Source organism: Oncorhynchus kisutch, linkage group LG22, assembly GCF_002021735.2.
Source record: "Oncorhynchus kisutch isolate 150728-3 linkage group LG22, Okis_V2, whole genome shotgun sequence".
Classification (NCBI taxonomy): domain Eukaryota; kingdom Metazoa; phylum Chordata; class Actinopteri; order Salmoniformes; family Salmonidae; genus Oncorhynchus; species Oncorhynchus kisutch.
In genome coordinates, this window is record NC_034195.2 from 56,468,882 (window position 1) to 56,489,723 (window position 20,842).

The window sequence follows — 20,842 nt, forward strand, 5'->3', positions numbered from 1 at the left end:
GGTATATAGAGGGGTAAACACATGGGTATATAGAGGGGTATAGAGGGGTATATATAGGAGTATACAGAGAGGTATATAGAGGGGTATATAGAGGGGTATACAGAGGGGTATATACAGGGTATATAGAGGGGTATATAGAAGGTATATAGAGGGGTATATAAAGGGGTAAACACAGGGGTATATAAAGGGGTATATAGAGGGGTAAACACATGGGTATATAGAGGGGTATAGAGGGGTATATATAGGAGTATAGAGAGGGGTATATAGAGGGGTATACAGAGGGGTATATAGAGGGGTATATAGAGGGGTATACAGAGGGGTATACAGAGGGGTATATAGAGGCGTATATAGAGGGGTATATAGAGGGGTATATAGAGGGGTATACAGAGGGGTATATAGAGGGGTATATAGAGGGGTATATAGAGGGGTATATAGAGGGGTATACAGAGGGGTATATAGAGGGGTAAAGACATAGGTATATAGAGGGGTATATAGAGGGGTATATAGAGGGGTATATAGAGGGGTATATAGAGGGGTATATACAGGGGTATATAGAGGGGTATATACAGGGGTATATACAGGGGTATATAGAGGGGTATATAGAGGGGTATATACAGGGGTATATACAGGGGTATATAGAGGGGTATATAGAGGGGTATATAGAGGGGTAAAGACATAGGTATATAGAGGGGTATATAGAGGGGTATATAGAGGGGTATATAGAGGGGTATATACAAGGGTATATACAGGGGTATATAGAGGGGTATATAGAGGGGTATATAGAGGTTATATAGAGGGGTATATAGAGCGGTATATAGAGGGGTATATACAGGGGTATATAGAGGGGTATATAGAGGTGTATATAGAGGTTATATAGAGGGGTATATAGAGGGGTATATAAAGGGGTATATAGAGGGGTATAAAGGGGTATATAGAGGGGTATATAGAGGGGTATACAGAGGGGTATATAGAGGGGTATATAGAGGGGTAAAGACATAGGTATATAGAGGGGTAAACACAGGGGTATAAAGAGGGGTATATAGAGGGGTATATAGAGGGTATATAGAGGGGTATATTGAGGGGTATATAAAGGGGTAAACACAGGGGTATATAGAGGGGTAAACACATGGGTATATAGAGGGGTATAGAGGGGTATATATAGGAGTATACAGAGAGGTATATAGAGGGGTATATAGAGGGGTAAACACATGGGTATATAGAGGGGTATAGAGGGGTATATATAGGAGTATACAGAGGGGTATATAGAGGGGTATACAGAGGGGTATATACAGGGTATATAGAGGGGTATATAGAGGGGTAAACACAGGGGTATATAGAGGGGTACAAAGAGGGGTATACAGAGGGTATATAGAGGGGTATATAGAGGGTTATACGGAGGGGTATAGAGGGGTATACAGAGGGGTATATAGAGGGGTATATGGAGAGTATATATAGGGGTATATAGAGGGGTATACAGAGGGGTATATAGAGGGTATATGGAGGGTTTAAATAGGGGTATATATAGTGGTATATAGAGGGTATATTGAGGGGTATATAAAGGGGTAAACACAGGGGTATATAGAGGGGTAAACACATGGGTATATAGAGGGGTATAGAGGGGTATATATAGGAGTATACAGAGGGGTATATAGAGGGGTATATAGAGGGGTATACAGAGGGGTATATAGAGGGGTATATAGAGGGGTATATAGAGGGGTAAACACAGGGGTATATAGAGGGGTATAAAGAGGGGTATATAGAGGGGTATATAGAGGGTTATACGGAGGGGTATAGAGGGGTATATAGAGGGTATATAGAGGGTATATAGAGGGGTATATAGGGGGTGTATATAGAGGGGTATATAGAGGGTATATAGAGGGGTATATAGGGGGTGTATATAGAGGGGTAAATAGAGGGTATACAGAGCGTATATAGAGGGGTATATAGGGGGGTATATAGAGGGGATATAGGGGGTATATAGAGGGTATACGGAGGGGTATATAGGGGGTATATAGAGGATATACGGAGGGGTGTATAGAGGGATATATAGAGGGTATATAGAGGGTATATAGAGGGGTATATAGGGGGTGTATATAGAGGGGTATATAGAGGGTATACAGAGCGTATATAGAGGGGTAAACACAGGGGTATATAGAGGGGTATATAGAGCGGTATAAAGAGGGGTATATAGAGGGGTATATAGAGGGTTATACGGAGGGGTATAGAGGGGTATACAGAGGGGTATATAGAGGGGTATATGGATAGTATATATAGGGGTATATAGAGGGTATATGGAGGGTTTAAATAGGGGTATATATAGTGGTATATAGAGGGTATATTGAGGGGTATATAAAGGGGTAAACACAGGGGTATATAAAGGGGTATATAGAGGGGTAAACACATGGGTATATAGAGGGGTATAGAGGGGTATATATAGGAGTATACAGAGGGGTATATAGAGGGGTATATAGAGGGGTATACAGAGGGGTATATAGAGGGGTAAACACAGGGGTATATAGAGGGGTATAAAGAGGGGTATATAGAGGGGTATATAGAGGGTTATACGGAGGGGTATAGAGGGGTATATAGAGGGTATATAGAGGGTATATAGAGGGGTATATAGGGGGTGTATATAGAGGGGTATATAGAGGGTATATAGAGGGGTATATAGGGGGTGTATATAGAGGGGTAAATAGAGGGTATACAGAGCGTATATAGAGGGGTATATAGGGGGGTATATAGAGGGGATATAGGGGGTATATAGAGGGTATACGGAGGGGTATATAGTGGGTATATAGAGGGTATACGGAGGGGTGTATAGAGGGATATATAGAGGGTATATAGAGGGTATATAGAGGGGTATATAGGGGGTGTATATAGAGGGGTATATAGAGGGTATACAGAGCGTATATAGAGGGGTAAACACAGGGGTATATAGAGGGGTAAACACAGGGGTATATAGAGGGGTATATAGAGCGGTATAAAGAGGGGTATATAGAGGGGTATATAGAGGGTTATACGGAGGGGTATAGAGGGGTATATAGAGGGTATATAGAGGGTATATAGAGGGGTATATAGGGGGTGTATATAGAGGGGTATATAGAGGGTATATAGAGGGGTATATAGAGGGGTAAAGACAGGGGTATATAGATGGGTATATAGAGGGGTAAACACAGGGGTATATAGAGGGGTATATAGAGGGTATATAGAGGGGTATATAAAGGGGTAAACACAGGGGTATATAAAGGGGTATATAGAGGGGTAAACACATGGGTATATAGAGGGGTATAGAGGGGTATATATAGGAGTATACAGAGAGGTATATAGAGGGGTATATAGAGGGGTATACAGAGGGGTATATACAGGGTATATAGAGGGGTATATAGAGGGTATATAGAGGGGTATATAAAGGGGTAAACACAGGGGTATATAAAGGGGTATATAGAGGGGTAAACACATGGGTATATAGAGGGGTATAGAGGGGTATAGAGGAGTATACAGAGGGGTATATAGAGGGGTATATAGAGGGGTATACAGAGGGTATATAGAGGGGTATATAGAGGGTTATACGGAGGGGTATAGAGGGGTATACAGAGGGGTATATAGAGGGGTATATGGAGAGTATATATAGGGGTATATAGAGGGGTATACAGAGGGGTATATAGAGGGTATATGGAGGGTTTAAATAGGGGTATATATAATGGTATATAGAGGGTATATTGAGGGGTATATAAAGGGGTAAACACAGGGGTATATAAAGGGGTATATAGAGGGGTAAACACATGGGTATATAGAGGGGTATAGAGGGGTATATATAGGAGTATACAGAGGGGTATATAGAGGGGTATAGAGGGGTATATATAGGAGTATACAGTGGGGTATATAGAGGGGTATATAGAGGGGTATACAGAGGGGTATATACAGGGTATATAGAGGGTTATACAGAGGGATATAGAGGGGTATATAGAGGGGTATACAGAGGGGTATATAGAGGGGTATATAGAGGGGTATACAGAGGGGTATATAGAGGGGTATATAGGGGGTATACGGAGGGGTATATAGGGGGTATACGGAGGGGCATATAGAGGGGTATACGGAGGGGTATATAGGGGGTATACGGAGGGGCATATAGGGGGTATACGGAGGGGTATTTAGGGGGTATACAGAGGGGTATACAGAGGGGTATATAGGGGGTATACGGAGGGGTATATAGGGGGTATACGGAGGGGTATATAGGGGGTATATAGGGGGTATACGGAGGGGCATATAGAGGGGTATACGGAGGGGTGTATGGAGGGGTGTATGGAGGGATATATAGAGGGTATATAGAGGGTATATAGATGGGTATATAGGGGGTATATAGGGGGTGTATATAGAGGGGTATATAGAGGGGTATACAGAGGGGTATATAGAGGGGTATATAGAGGGTATATAGAGGGGTATATAGAGGGGTATACAGAGGGGTATATAGAGGGTTACACAGAGGGGCATAGAGGGGTATATAGAGGGGTATACAGAGGGGTATATAGAGGGGTATACAGAGGGGTATATAGAAGGGTATATAGGGGGTATACGGAGGGGTATGTAGGGGGTATGTAGGGGGTATATGGAGGGGTGTATAGAGGGGTATATAGAGGGGTATATAGGGGGTATACGGAGGGGCATATAGAGGGGTATACGGAGGGGTATATAGGGGGTATACGGAGGGGCATATAGGGGGTATACGGAGGGGCATATAGGGGGTATACGGAGGGGTATATAGGGGGTATACGGAGGGGCATATAGGGGGTATACAGAGGGGTATATAGGGGGTATATAGGGGGTCTACGGAGGGGTATATAGGGGGTATACGGAGGGGCATATAGGGGGTATACGGAGGGGTATATAGGGGGTATGTAGGGGGTATACGGAGGGGTATATAAGGGGTATACGGACTACATACTATTAAGACTGTAGATGGATGACTACATACTATTAAGACTGTAGATGGATGACTACATACTATTAAGACTGTAGATGGATGACTACATACTATTAAGACTGTAGATGGATGCAAGGTAGTGTAGACACCTACCAGAAAACTACTGATAAACAACAAATCCAATCCCTCCAAGACAACTTCCAGGACTAAATGTTTTCCTGCAATAGTGAAGGTGTAAACTTAGGAAGTCTGAACAGTACATATGACCTATTCACTAATATATCAAATTTAAATTCCGGCAGAAAACCTGAGACAACTCACAACAATGAGAAATGGTTTGATGAAGAATGCAAATACCTAAGAAAGAAATTGAGAAACCTATCCAACCAAAAACAGAGACCTAGAAAACCTGAGCCAACGCCTTTACTATGGTGAATCACTAAAACAATACAGAAATACACTACGGAAAAAGAAGGGACAACACGTCAGAAATCAGCTCAATGTAATTGAAGAATCCATAGAATCAAATCACTTCTGGGAAAATTGGAAAACACTAAACAAACAACAACACGATGTGTTATCGATCCAAAACGGAGATGTATGGATAACTCACTTCTCCAACCTTCCAGCCATGTAACAAAGAACCAAGAGCTAAAACATAAACATGATCCAATTCAAAACTTAGAACCAACTATTGAAGACGACCAGAACCCACTGGATTCTCCAATTACATTGAATGAACTACAGGACAAAATACAAACCCTCCAACCTAAAAAGGCCTGTGGTGTTGATGGTATCCTACAGCAGCACCTAGATCTTCTGCACAGAAGATGTCAGACTTGTGTCCTGACAGTAAATCTCAGTAAGACAAAAATAATGGTGTTCCAAAAAAGGTCCAGTCGCCAGGACCACAAATACAAATTCCATCTAGACACTGTTGACCTAAAGCACACAGAGAATTACACCTACCTCGGCCTAAGCATCAACACCACAGGTAACTTCCACAAGGCTGTGAATGAGACAAGGCAAGAAGGGCCATCAAAAGTAATTCGACATACCAATTAGGATCTGGCTAAAAATACTTCAATCAGTTATCGAACCCATTTCCCTCTATGGTTGTGAGGTCTGGGGTCCGCTCACCAACCAAGAATTCACAAAATGGGACAAACACCCAAATTGAGTCTCTACATGCAGAATTCTGCAAAAATATCCTCAGTGTACAACGTCAAACACCAAATAATGCATGCAGAGCAGAATTAGGCCGATACCCACTAATTATCAAAATCCAGAAAAGTGTCGTTAAATTCTACAACCACCTAAAAGGAAGCGATTCCCAAGAATTACATAAAGCCATCACCTACAGAGAGATGAACCTGGAGAAGAGTCCCCTAAGCAAGCTGGTCCTGGGGCTCTGTTCACAAACACAAACACACCCCACAGAGCCCCAGGACAGTAGCACAATTAGACCCAACCAAATCATGAGAAAACCATGAGGTTAGGAAGTGTCCAGGCCCAGGGACATGTACTAGTCTGTAGAAACCTAATTGCCAGAACTGGACCAGAACCTGACACCCTCAGCACACAGGGGGACAAACACCTACCTGGAGGTGACAGCATTCCCTCCCAAATATACCCCTTAGACACAACTATGACAAAACAACCCACAAAAATGGGTCGCAACTCCTGCAGCTCTGTCACATGATGGGTCTGTACATAGTCAATGTTGGGCTTCGAGGAGACTCCTATGGTAGGTACACCTACAGCTCATCTCTTGGCAGTAGTACTGTAGACTACTTTATCACTGACCTCAACCCAGAGTCTCCCAGAGTGTTCACAAACACAAACACACAGAGCCCCAGGACAGCAACACAATTAGAGCCAACCAAATCATGAGCAAACACAAATACAATTACTTGACACATTGGAAAGAATTAACAAAAAAACAGAGCAAACTAGAATGCTACTTGGCCCTAAACAGAGAGTAGAATCACAGTGGCAGAATACCTGACCACTGTGACTGACCCAAACTTAAGGAAATCCTACTCACTGACAGACTCAGTGAGCGTAGCCTTGCTATTGAGAAAGGCCGCCGTAGGCAGACCTAGCTCTCAAGAGAAGACAGGCTATGTGCACACTGCCCACAAAATGAGGTGGAAACTGAGCTGCACTTCCTAACCTCCTGTCTAATGTATGACCATATTCGTATATTAGTGGAACAACATTGGAAATAAATAAATAAAACCTAAATGTATCTGATTATTTATCTTCCCTTTCATACATTGTTACAAAACTACACGTAGCCAATAATATATTTGACATTTCAAACTTTTCTTCTGTAGTAGTGTTAACTAATGTTTCCCTTGTTTAGTTCCCTTTTGTTTATTGTCTCTTCCATTTGCTTTGGTTTTTCCCATGCCAATAAAGCCCTTTGAATTGAATTTGATTGAGAGGAGAAGAGAGGAGAGAGGAGAGCTGAGAGAGCAGAGCTGTGAGTAAAGAGTCCAATGAGTCTGTAATATAAAATCCTTTCCCTTGGCGGGAGACAACAACCAACGCAGAGTATACGTTCAAAATGGCACCCTATTTAGTGCACTACCCCATAGAGCCATGGTCAAAAGTAGTGCACTATATAGGGGATAGGGTGCCATTTGGGATTCATATATTTACGGTGTGTTGATGGGATTGGAAATGAGTAGAGTGTAGAGTGTCAGAACTAAAGTAGTTCCTCTATTTCCCACGGCAACCCCCTTGACAACAAATACAGAGTCATATTAGTGTGGAATGATTCCCTGGTGGAGGGATACAGTGGAGAGTCAGAACTAAAGTAGTTCCTCTATTTCCCACGGCAACCCCCTTGACAACAAATACAGAGTCATATTAGTGTGGAATGATTCCCTGGTGGAGGGATACAGTGGAGAGTCAGAACTAAAGTAGTTCCTCTATTTCCCATGGCAACCCCCTTGACAACAAATACAGAGTCATATTAGTGTGGAATGATTCCCTGGTGGAGGGATACAGTGGAGAGTCAGAACTAAAGTAGTTCCTCTATTTCCCATGGCAACCCCCTTGACAACAAATACAGAGTCATATTAGTGTGGAATGATTCCCTGGTGGAGGGATACAGTAGAGAGAGTCAGAACTAAAGTAGTTCCTCTATTTCCCACGGCAACCCCCTTGACAACAAATACAGAGTCATATTAGTGTGGAATGATTCCCTGGTGGAGGGATACAGTAGAGAGAGTCAGAAGTAGTTAAAGTACACAACACCATCCACCTTGACAACAATATATACCAGGTCATCTGAAGCCACCGTATAGTGAGTGGATACATATTTACTATTTATTTAGTACATACATATTTACTATTTATTTAGTATTATGAGTGTGGGATTACTGCACACATTTGAATTGTTAAAAGCTTTTAAAAACAATTTCAATAAATGCAACAGTTGGACAAAGGACAAAAATACTTTTCGTCCAATATGTTTTTATTAAAGTTAAAAAATATATATATATCAGATATTGACAGAATTATATCACATAAAACATTTTACTGGTTCGGACAAATAACGAATGGAGTTCAGGGTTCTCTGGGTTCTCTGTCAGGTCTATTTCCTCTCCGGCGCTCGTTGTTGCCAGTTTACTCATCGTTACACACACCTGCACTTCATGAGACTCACCTGGACTCCATCACCTTCCTGATTACCTTTCCAATTACAGGCGATATTGACTCCGTGTGTGTTTCATGTCTGTCCGCTACTCGTATTTCTTGTTTTGTTCCATGTTCGTTTACTTATTACATTCACTTCCTGTTACTTACTTCCTGATTATTAGCGTAAACGTAAAATACAATTCTTAGAACGCACATATATATTTTCTGATTGTATCAGGTATTTATTGTAATATTGTGTTAAAATGAAGAAAATGAAATGTGCCACATTTGTATAAATACACAGGGTGTATTGGCATATATGCAAATAGATTAACATAAAGGGGTGGAAGAGGGCTGCAACGACCCAAAACATGCTAGGCCCACCTGCACTCACCTGGCTGTCTAGACAGACTCATTAATTACTGGTGTTGTCACATTCTGTTTCATAATTCAACAAGTATATCACTAGCAGGATTACCCTCAGATTAAAAATGTAAGATTACACCTCTAAACAGACTTTACATTGTTTGTGAGATCAGACATAATATCACTATAATCTGAGTGTTCATTTTCATAAATTGCTTTCCGATAGGTTGCTGAATCGCATCCCCGAGCTGACAAGGTAAAAATCTGTCTTTCTGACCCTGAGCAAGGCAGTTCACGCTGTTCCCTGGGCGTGTCGATTAAAGCAGCCCCCCCCCCCCCCCCCACCTCTCTGATTCAGAGGAGTTGGGTTAAATACGGAAGACACATTTCAGTTGAAGGCATTCAGTTGTACAGCTGACTAGGTTCTCCTCCCTGGTTCCTCTCCGCTCTCCTCCATCTCTTCTCCTTGGACCCTCCTCTACTCTCCTCCATCTCTTCTCCTTGGACCCTCCTCAACTCTCCTCCATCTCTTCTCCTTGGACCCTCCTCTACTCTCCTCCATCTCTTCTCCTTGGACACTCCTCCATCTCTTCTCCTTGAACCCTCCTCTACTCTCCTCCATCTCTTCTCCTTGGACCCTCCTCTACTCTCCTCCATCTCTTCTCCTTGGACCCTCCTCTACTCTCCTCCATCTCTTCTCCTTGGACCCTCCTCTACTCTCCTACATCTCTTCTCCTTGGACCCTCCTCCATCTCTTCTCCTTGGACCCTCCTCCATCTCTTCTCCCTGGTCCCTCTCCTTTCTCCCTCCTCCCTGGTCTCTCTACTCCTCTCCTATCTCCTCCCTCCCTCCCTCACTCCTCTCCTCCCTCTCTTTTCTCTTCCTCTCTCCTCCTTCCTTGGTCTCTCCTCCCTCTCTTCTCCCTGGTCCTCCTACTTCCTTGCCTCTCTCCTCTATCCTTGGTCCTCTCTCCCCCTCCTTGTTTTCCTTTCCTCCCTCTCTCCCTTTCCTTCCCCTTGGTCCTCCTTCTTCCTTGACTCTCTCCTCCTCCTCTCACCTCCTCTCACTACTCCTCTCCCCTCCTCTCTCCTCCTCTCTCTCCTCCCTCCTCCTCTCTCTCCTCCTCTCTCTCCTCCTCTCTCTACTTCTCTCCCCCGTGCAGCATCAGAATGTCCCTCATCAGACCAACAAATATACTTCAACATAGGAATCATTGTGAAACTTCTTGTATGATCTCTTATACACAACTTTAGGCCCAGCCTTCAGAACGTTGGTTTTTGTGACCGCTACATCTGCTGGGTAGATAGAGCACATTTCTGCAGCATTAGTAAACTTGGAGTACAAAGTGAGAGTGTACGTTGAATGCAAGTGCTCCGTTTTGGCACAGCTCCAACATCTGAATGAAAAAGACTGATTCCGAGCCTCAGTCTGAACACCTCCTAGGACTAAAGCTTGAAAATGCCAGAACGGTGCGCACTGAGCAGGTGCCAACACCCAATGAAACGGTGGGACAGGCACTGTTTGGATAGAACAAGCCAGGGACAATCCCACGGGCCGATTAACAGAACATAATGTCATCACTGAGAGAGAAGGCCCTACATCTCAAAAAACAAAATCAGCAATGCAGTCACCAGCTTTCCCATATTCAAAAATCAGCACAAAAACAATAATGTGATTTGTTGATAAGATTGTCCACGGTCGCCAGGTACCTATGTAACTACTTAGACCTGGTCCAGAATAACCATTACTATTCTACTAGAAGGAGTGAAACTGAAGTTGTTCCTTCTAGATTTAATAGCGGTATCGGGAAAGAAACCTTCATGAACTCAGCTGCTATTCTTTGGAATAGTCCTCATAAAGAATTTGAAACTTATAACCTCCAAAGAGAGTTTAAAGTTCTCACTGAAAGAAACATTTTAATTTAGCTAAATGGCAGCATATTTTTAAAAAATGAGTCATAAGACTACAGTAGGTGGCTGAGAAGAAAATGGCCAGGATAGCATATGGTCTGCCTTTTGGTGCCTGTTGTGTATCATATTGTGAAACCAGGAAACAGAACTAGCGCAACAGGAAGGCGGGAAAGAACGCTGGTAGGACCTGACCTGACAAGACGAACTGGCAACAGACAAACACAGAACACAAGTATAAATACACTGGGGATAATGGGAAAGATGGGCGACACCTGGAGGGGGGTGAAGACAAGCACAAAGACAGGTGAAACAGATCAGGGTGTGACAATTAGGGGTTGATTGTTGTACATATTAGTGGTTGATTGTTGTATATATTAGTGGATGCTGTATATATTAGTGGTTGATTGTTGTATATATTAGTGGTTGATTGTTGTACATATTAGTGGTTGATTGTTGTACTTATTAGTGGTTGATTGCTGTATATATTAGTGGTTGAATGTTGTATATATTAGTGGTTGATTGCTGTACATATTAGTGGATGTTGTATATATTAGTGGTTGAATGCTGTATATATTAGTTGTGTATACCCTCTTTGCAGCTTCATGAGGTAGTGGAATGCATTTTAATTAAACGTTTTTGTGGAACGTCTTCCTTCTTAATGCTTTGAGCCAATCAGTTCTGTGACAGGTAGGGGTGGTGTACAGAAGATAACCAATCAGTTCTGTGACAGGTAGGGGTGGTGTACAGAAGATAACCAATCAGTTCTGTGACAGGTAGGGGTGGTGTACAGAAGATAACCAATCAGTTCTGTGACAGGTAGGGGTGGTGTACAGAAGATAACCAATCAGTTCTGTGACAGGTAGGGGTGGTGTACAGAAGATAACCAATCAGTTCTGTGACAGGTAGGGGTGGTGTACAGAAGATAACCAATCAGTTCTGTGACAGGTAGGGGTGGTGTACAGAAGATAACCAATCAGTTCTGTGACAGGTAGGGGTGGTGTACAGAAGATAACCAATCAGTTCTGTGACAGGTAGGGGTGGTGTACAGAAGATAACCAATCAGTTCTGTGACAGGTAGGGGTGGTGTACAGAAGATAACCAATCAGTTCTGTGACAGGTAGGGGTGGTGTACAGAAGATAACCAATCAGTTCTGTGACAGGTAGGGGTGGTGTACAGAAGATAACCAATCAGTTCTGTGACAGGTAGGGGTGGTGTACAGAAGATAACCAATCAGTTCTGTGACAGGTAGGGGTGGTGTACAGAAGACAGCCCTATTTGGTAAAAGACCAAGTCCATATTATGGCAAGAACAGCTCAAATAAGCAAAGAGAAACGACAGTCCATCATTACTTTAAGACATGAAGGTTAGTCAATCAGGAAAATTTCAACAACTTTTAAAGTTTCTTCAAGTGCAGTTGCAAAAACCACCAAGCTCTGTGACGAATCTGGCTCTCATGAGGATCACCACAGGAAAGGAAGACCCAGAGTTACCTCTGCTGCAGAGGATACGTTCAATAGAGTTACCTGCTCAGAGGAGACAGTGTGAATCAGGCCTTCATGGTTGATTTGCTACGAAGAATCCACTACTAAAGGACACCAGTAAGAAGAAGACTTGCTTCGGCCAAGAAATACAAACAATAGACATTAGACCGGTGGAAATCTGTCCTTTGGTCTGTGTGTTTGTGAAACAGATGATCTCTGCATTTGTGGTTCCCACCGTGAAGCATGGAGGAGGAGGTGTGATGGTGTGGGGGTGCTATGCTGGTGACACTGTCTGTGATTTATTTAGATTTCAAGGCACACTTAATCAGCATGGCTATCACAGCATTCTGCCACGATACGCCATCCCATCTGACCCAAAACACACTTCCAGGCTGTGTAAGGGATATTTGACCAAGAAGGAGAGTGAAGGAGCTGCATCAGATGACCTGGCCTCCACAATCACCCGACCTCAACCAAATTGAGATGGTTTGGGATGAGCTGGACCGCAGGAAGAGCAGCCAACAAGTGCTCAGCTTATGTGGGAACTACTTCAAGACTGTTGGAAAAGCATTCCTCACTAAGCAGTTTGAGAGAATGCCAAGAGTGCATACTCTGAAGAATCTCAAATATAAAATATATTTTCATTTGTTTAACACTTTTTTGGTTACCACATGATTCTATATGTGTTATTTCATAGTTTTGATGTCTTCACTATTATTCTACAGCGTAGAAAATAGTAGAAATAAAGAAAAACCCTTGAATGAGTTGGTGTGTTCAAACTTTTGACTGGTACTGTATTTATAAAAAGAAGCTGATACTTTGTTCCACAAACACAATTTATTGAACGTTTTTGTTTCTACATATATCCTACAGTAACATAAACTAATGCTGCTTTGTCATTATAAATTATTTATTTATTTATTCTATTGTTACCTAACATCTTCATTACACAACCAAATGTTTATTTTAGTGATAGCATATATTACATGTGTTCGTTTATCACGGACCGACCAGTCGCAGCGTCGTCGGATGGGCCATTCCATCTCCCTTAATGGTCCATTATTCTGTCAAATATAAATTATTCAGGAGAGAGACGCAGGAATGCATAATATTTTTTTTATATTGTACCCAAATTAAGGAGTGCTGTGTAAAGGCATATGGGAACAAAGACCAAACAAACACTATACAAAAACACTGTCACATCTGCTCCTGCCACGCCCTCTAGTGCCTGTCACCTCCCGCCACTCCCCCAGTACTCTCTCCCCCTCTGTGTGTGATTGTGTGGGCAGAGACAGGTTTGCTGGAGTCAGAGCAGATCCCCACCAGCTGTAACCTGTTCCATAATCAAGACCTCGACAAATACTCAATCCTGCCACTTCCACACTGCCAGATCATAATCTCTGCTCAGTCAGTCCATGTTTCTAGCTGTTTGTTCCTGGTTTCCCTTGCCTGACGCTGTTTTCCTCTCCACTACAGTTCTGCCCGCTCTGACTCGCTCTTGCTCAGTTGTGCACCGTGGCCTCCCACTCCTCTATCTATTCTGGTTAGAGACAGTTTCTATTCTGGTAAAAGCCTGTTTCTATTTTGGTTGGAGCCAGTTTGGCAATTTCTCGCATGGAATAGCCTGACGAGTTTCAGAAGAAAGTTCTTTGTTTCTGGCCATTTTGAGCCTGTAATGGAACCCACAAATGCTGATGCTCCAGATACAACTAGTGTAAAGAAGGCCAGTTGTATTGCTTCTTTAAAGAGGACAACAGTTTTCAGCTGTGCTAACATAATCACAAAAAGGTTTTCTAATGATCAATCAGACTTTTAAAATGATAAACTTGGATTAGCTAACACAACGTGCCATTGGAACACAGGAGTGATGGCTGCTGATAATGGACCTCTGTACACCTATGTAGATATTCCATAAAGAAATCTGCTGTTTCCAGCTACAATAGTCATTTACAACATTAACAATATCTACACTGGATTTCTGATCAATTTGATGTTATTTTAAGGGACAAAAAAAATTGCTTTTCTTTCAAAAACAAGGACCCCAAACTTTTGCATGGTAGTGTATATAAAATAATTTATCTTTCGTCTCTCTCTTTGTTTTCATAATTTTCTGTCAATTCTAAAATGCCTGAATGGGAGAAATCATCAGAACGAAGGAAACCCCTCTGTCTCAGTGTAGCCCTTGAATCTGATGCTGTCTGGACCAAAAGAGCATAAAATGTTACCGCCGTCGCATTTGGTTGATTGATGCCAGAAAGCATTTGGCATCCCTAGATGAAAAAATATAAAATAATTAGCCAATCAAAGTTGAGAACCCCCCCCCCCCCTCAACCCAGGGAGGCCAGCTTGGATGTGGCTTCACACCAATTAAATCACTTCCTCTGACACATTGGTGCGGCTGGCTTCCGGGTTCAGTGGGCATTGTGTCAAGGAGCAGTGCAGCTTGTTAAAAAAGAATCCACAACAACCAATAGGAATAGCTGATAGTCAATGGGGAGGGGCATCATCAAGGAACTGTGAAGACATGAGATACAAAACATCCATCTATTGATCATGTTTAGGGACAACACAATGATCCTCTCAGACCAGCCTACAACACAATGATCCTCTCAGACCAGCCTACAACACAATGATCCTCCCAGACCAGCCTACGACACAATGATCCTCTCAGACCAGCCTACAACACAATGATCCTCCCAGACAAGCCTACAACACAATGATCATCTTAGACCAGCCTACAACACAATGATCCTCTCAGACCAGCCTACAACACAATGATCTTCTCAGACCAGCCTACAACACAATGATCCTCAGACCAGCCTACAACACAATGATCCTCTCAGACCAGCCTACAACACAATGATCCTCTCAGACCAGCCTACAACACAATGATCCTCTCAGACCAGCCTACAACACAATGATCCTCCCAGACCAGCCTACAACAACACAATGATCCTCCCAGACCAGCCTACAACACAATGATCCTCCCAGACCAGCCTACAACAACACAATGATCCTCTCAGACCAGCCTACAACACAATGATCCTCCCAGACCAGCCTACAACACAATGATCCTCTCAGACCAGCCTACAACACAATGATCCTCTCAGACCAGCCTACAACACAATGATCCTCTCAGACCAGCCTACAACACAATGATCCTCCAAGACCAGCCTACAACACAATGATCCTCCCAGACCAGCCTACAATACAATGATCCTCCCTAGACTAGTCTACAACAACACAATGATCCTCCCTAGACTAGTCTACAACAACACAATGATCCTCTCAGACCAGCCTACAACACAATGATCCTCTCAGACCAGCCTACAACACAAATGATCCTCCCAGACCAGCCTACAACACAATGATCCTCTCAGACCAGCCTACAACACAAATGATCCTCCCAGACCAGCCTACAACACAATGATCCTCCCAGACCAGCCTACAATACAATGATCCTCCCAGACCAGCCTACAACAACACAATGCTCCTCCCACACCAGCCTATAACACAATGATCCTCTAGACTACCCGACAACAACACAATACAATGATCCTCCCTAGACCAGTCTACAACAATACAATGATCCTCCCTAGACTAGTCTACAACAACGCAATGATCCTCCCTAGACTAGTCTACAACAACACAATGATCCTCCCAGACCAGCCTACAACAACACAATGATCCTCCCTAGACTAGTCTACTACAACACAATGATCCTCCCTAGACTAGTCTACAACAATACAATGATCCTCCCTAGACTAGTCTACAACAACACAATGATCCTCCCTAGACCAGTCTACAACAACACAATGATCCTCCCTAGACTAGCCTACAACAACACAATGATCCTCCCTAGACCAGTCTACAACAACACAATGATCCTCCCTAGACTAGTCTACAACACAATGATCCTCCCTAGACTAGTCTACAACAACACAATGATCCTCCCTAGACTAGTCTACAACAACACAATGATCCTCCATAGACCAGTCTACAACAACACAATGATCCTCCCTAGACTAGTCTACAACAACACAATGATCCTCCCAGACCAGCCTACAACAACACAATGATCCTCCCTAGACTAGTCTACTACAACACAATGATCCTCCCTAGACTAGTCTACAACAACACAATGATCCTCCCTAGACTAGTCTACAACAACACAATGATCCTCCCTAGACCAGTCTACAACAACACAATGATCCTCCCTAGACTAGCCTACAACAACACAATGATCCTCCCTAGACCAGTCTACAACAACACAATGATCCTCCCTAGACTAGTCTACAACACAATGATCCTCCCTAGACTAGTCTACAACAACACAATGATCCTCCCTAGACTAGTCTACAACAACACAATGATCCTCCCTAGACCAGTCTACAACAACACAATGATCCTCCCTAGACTAGTCTACAACAACACAATGATCCTCCCAGTCCAGCCTACAACAACCCAATGATCCTCCCTAGACTAGTCTACTACAACACAATGATTCTCCCAGACCAGCCTACAACAACACAATGATCCTCCCTAGACTAGTCTACAACAACACAATGATCCTCCCTAGACTAGTCTACAACAACACAATGATCCTCCCAGACCAGCCTACAACAATACAATGATCCTCCCTAGACTAGTCTACAACAACACAATGATCCTCCCTAGACTAGTCTACTACAACACAATGATCCTCCCTAGACTAGTCTACAACAACACAATGATCCTCCCAGTCCAGCCTACAACAACCCAATGATCCTCCCTAGACTAGTCTACTACAACACAATGATTCTCCCAGACCAGCCTACAACAACACAATGATCCTCCCTAGACCAGTCTACAACAACACAATGATCCTCCCTAGACTAGCCTACAACAACACAATGATCCTCCCTAGACCAGTCTACAACAACACAATGATCCTCCCTAGACTAGTCTACAACACAATGATCCTCCCTAGACTAGTCTACAACAACACAATGATCCTCCCTAGACTAGTCTACAACAACACAATGATCCTCCATAGACCAGTCTACAACAACACAATGATCCTCCCTAGACTAGTCTACAACAACACAATGATCCTCCCAGACCAGCCTACAACAACACAATGATCCTCCCTAGACTAGTCTACTACAACACAATGATCCTCCCTAGACTAGTCTACAACAACACAATGATCCTCCCTAGACTAGTCTACAACAACACAATGATCCTCCCTAGACCAGTCTACAACAACACAATGATCCTCCCTAGACTAGCCTACAACAACACAATGATCCTCCCTAGACCAGTCTACAACAACACAATGATCCTCCCTAGACTAGTCTACAACACAATGATCCTCCCTAGACTAGTCTACAACAACACAATGATCCTCCCTAGACTAGTCTACAACAACACAATGATCCTCCCTAGACCAGTCTACAACAACACAATGATCCTCCCTAGACTAGTCTACAACAACACAATGATCCTCCCAGTCCAGCCTACAACAACCCAATGATCCTCCCTAGACTAGTCTACTACAACACAATGATTCTCCCAGACCAGCCTACAACAACACAATGATCCTCCCTAGACTAGTCTACAACAACACAATGATCCTCCCTAGACTAGTCTACAACAACACAATGATCCTCCCAGACCAGCCTACAACAATACAATGATCCTCCCTAGACTAGTCTACAACAACACAATGATCCTCCCTAGACTAGTCTACTACAACACAATGATCCTCCCTAGACTAGTCTACAACAACACAATGATCCTCCCAGTCCAGCCTACAACAACCCAATGATCCTCCCTAGACTAGTCTACTACAACACAATGATTCTCCCAGACCAGCCTACAACAACACAATGATCCTCCCTAGACTAGTCTACAACAACACAATGATCCTCCCAGACCAGCCTACAACAATACAATGCTATTAATGATTGCAGTATTGTTATAAAGTGACTATAACTGAGTACAATTCTCCTCTATGCTGTTAAAATGTCATTTGAATGTTGGTACAAAAACCATGTTATTTGAATGTTTCATTAATTCCATTCAGATCAGATTTACTCTGTACAGAGAAACAGTAGCTGTAGTTTTACTTCTGATATTGATGCGCTGTTTGCAGGGCCTAAAATGAACACCTGCGAAATGCAGGTAGATTATGGCATTGGCAGGTAAGATGTATATTTAACCAGCCATGTAGGCAGGTGATCTGAGCTCCCCAGAGCATCTCACTCACATCTGCAAATAGAAATAGAAATCAAGTATGAGCACATTCATAGCAAAATAAATGGTGCAGTAGCTGTTTTCAAAGTGATTTATTTGATTCATAGGATGGTGGCTAATCACGCAAAGAACTAGGAATCCTATAAACACAATTCGTGCAACGCGCAGCAACACTGCCTGGCTGGGGAGCACACAGTGATTGAAGTGCTGAGGTAAGATTCATTTTTAGAAGCACTACACACAGGCATAAAAGTTGGTCTAATTTACTCAAAAGTCGACTTGAAGTGAGACTTTGTCCTTTGTGTCTTTTGGCTATTTACATTGGTTTGTTCACAAGCGGGGTTGTTTTATCACTGTTTGAGCTTCAACTGTTACCGAAGACACATCAGCCAACTAGTCATCTCACAGGCACACTGTCACGGACAACTCAGAGTGCCTTGGTCGCCATGGTAACCTCCCCACTGAAAAGGGCAGCTGCATTTCAAAAATAAAATCTGTGATAACATTGAGCAATATACCACATCACTTCTTACTAGTTCTACAGTGCATTCGGGAAAGTATTCCGATTTTTTTTTTACACATTTTGTTAAGTTACAGCCTTATTCTAAAATTAATTAAATTGTTTTTTTTCCACCTCATCAATATGCACACAATTCCCCATAATTATGAAGACCCTACAAGCTTGGCACACCTGTATTTGGGGAGTTTCTCATATTCTTCTTTTCAGATCCTCTCAAGCTCTGTCAGGTTGGATGGGAAGCGTCGCTGTACAGCAATTTTCAGGTCTCTCCAGAGATCTTAGATCGGATTCAAGTTCCCTGACCAAGGCCCTTCTCCCCTAATTGCTCAGTTTGGCCGGGCAGCCAGCTCTAGGGGGAGTCTCTGTGGTTCCAGACCTTCAATGCTTCAGAAATGTTTTGGTACCCTTCCTCAGATCTGTGCCTCGACACAATCCTGTCTCAGAGCTCTACGGACAATTCCTTCGACCTCATGACTTGTTGTTTTTGCTCTGACATGCACTGCCAACTGTGGGACCTTTATGTAGACAGGTGTGTGCCTTTCCAAATCATGTCCAATCAATTTAATTTACCACAGGTGGACTCCAATCAAGTTTTAGAAACATCTCAAGGATGATCAGTGGAAACAGGATGCACCTGAGCTCAATTTCTAGTCTCATAGCAAAAGGTCTGAATACTTACGTAAATAAGGTATTTATTAAATTAATTACCAACATTTCTAAAAATCTGTTTTCGCTTTGTCATTATGTGGTATTGTATGTAGATTGATGAGGAAAACATTTAATTTAATTCATGTCATCATAACATAAGAAACTGTGGAAAAAATGAAGGGGTCTGAATACTTTCTTAATGAACTGTAATACCAGGATCCAAACTGTGCAGGGGCCTTCTCGATAAATGCGAAGAGACATCTTTTACAAAACACCAAAAAGTTAACTGACATTCGGAGAAACCAAGATAATGAGAGGGGTGTTTTTCTTCTGTTTGTCGAGACTCTGTTTGATTGTAGTGTTGAAAATGGAAACCATGGCGAAGAGCTCTAAGTCGGTAATCGGTATGCAGTTACCCGTTGCTTATCGGTTGTGTGTCTGGTGCATTGGCACAGAAACCTGTTGGTGGAAAATCGTTGAATATATTTTGATGTCATGATAAATATAGCATCAACATTCTTTTTTATTTTTTTACCTGATTTGCCCTGAGCTGATTATTACAGCCGGCTCTGATCGTAGTGAAACAGGCAGGGAGAGAGAGCTTGTCCGTGGTGAAACCTCAACCGTAGCCCTGCATACCATCGACTGTGCCACAAAATCATGCTGATTTACAGTAGTAAAGTCGATATCCATGTTTTTAAACACAGGCTTTTTACAGTTATTGATATTTATGGTGGTAATAATTATTTTTGAATACATTTTGAGATGTGCAGGTGTGCACATCTTTTTAACAGTACAAGCAGAAGGTCATGTGACAATATTTATAACGTTTGGGAAGGGGGGTGTTTTTTATTTATTTTAATGACAGCTGTTGGTCATACTTGCTGTCGTCTGATCTTTTATGATCTATTAATGTTGAGGATGCTTTAAGTTCATACATTGACAAAGTTAGGGGGCAGGGAGGAAACTTCCAGAAGTGAACATGGGTAGTGCAGTAGTAGCTAGCTAAGAATGCATGGGTGATTCACATCATTGCTCTACTATGTAAACAGGACATCCAAGAAGGAAAATGAATAACTTGCATTTGTCGTCATTTTGCAGTTGCTC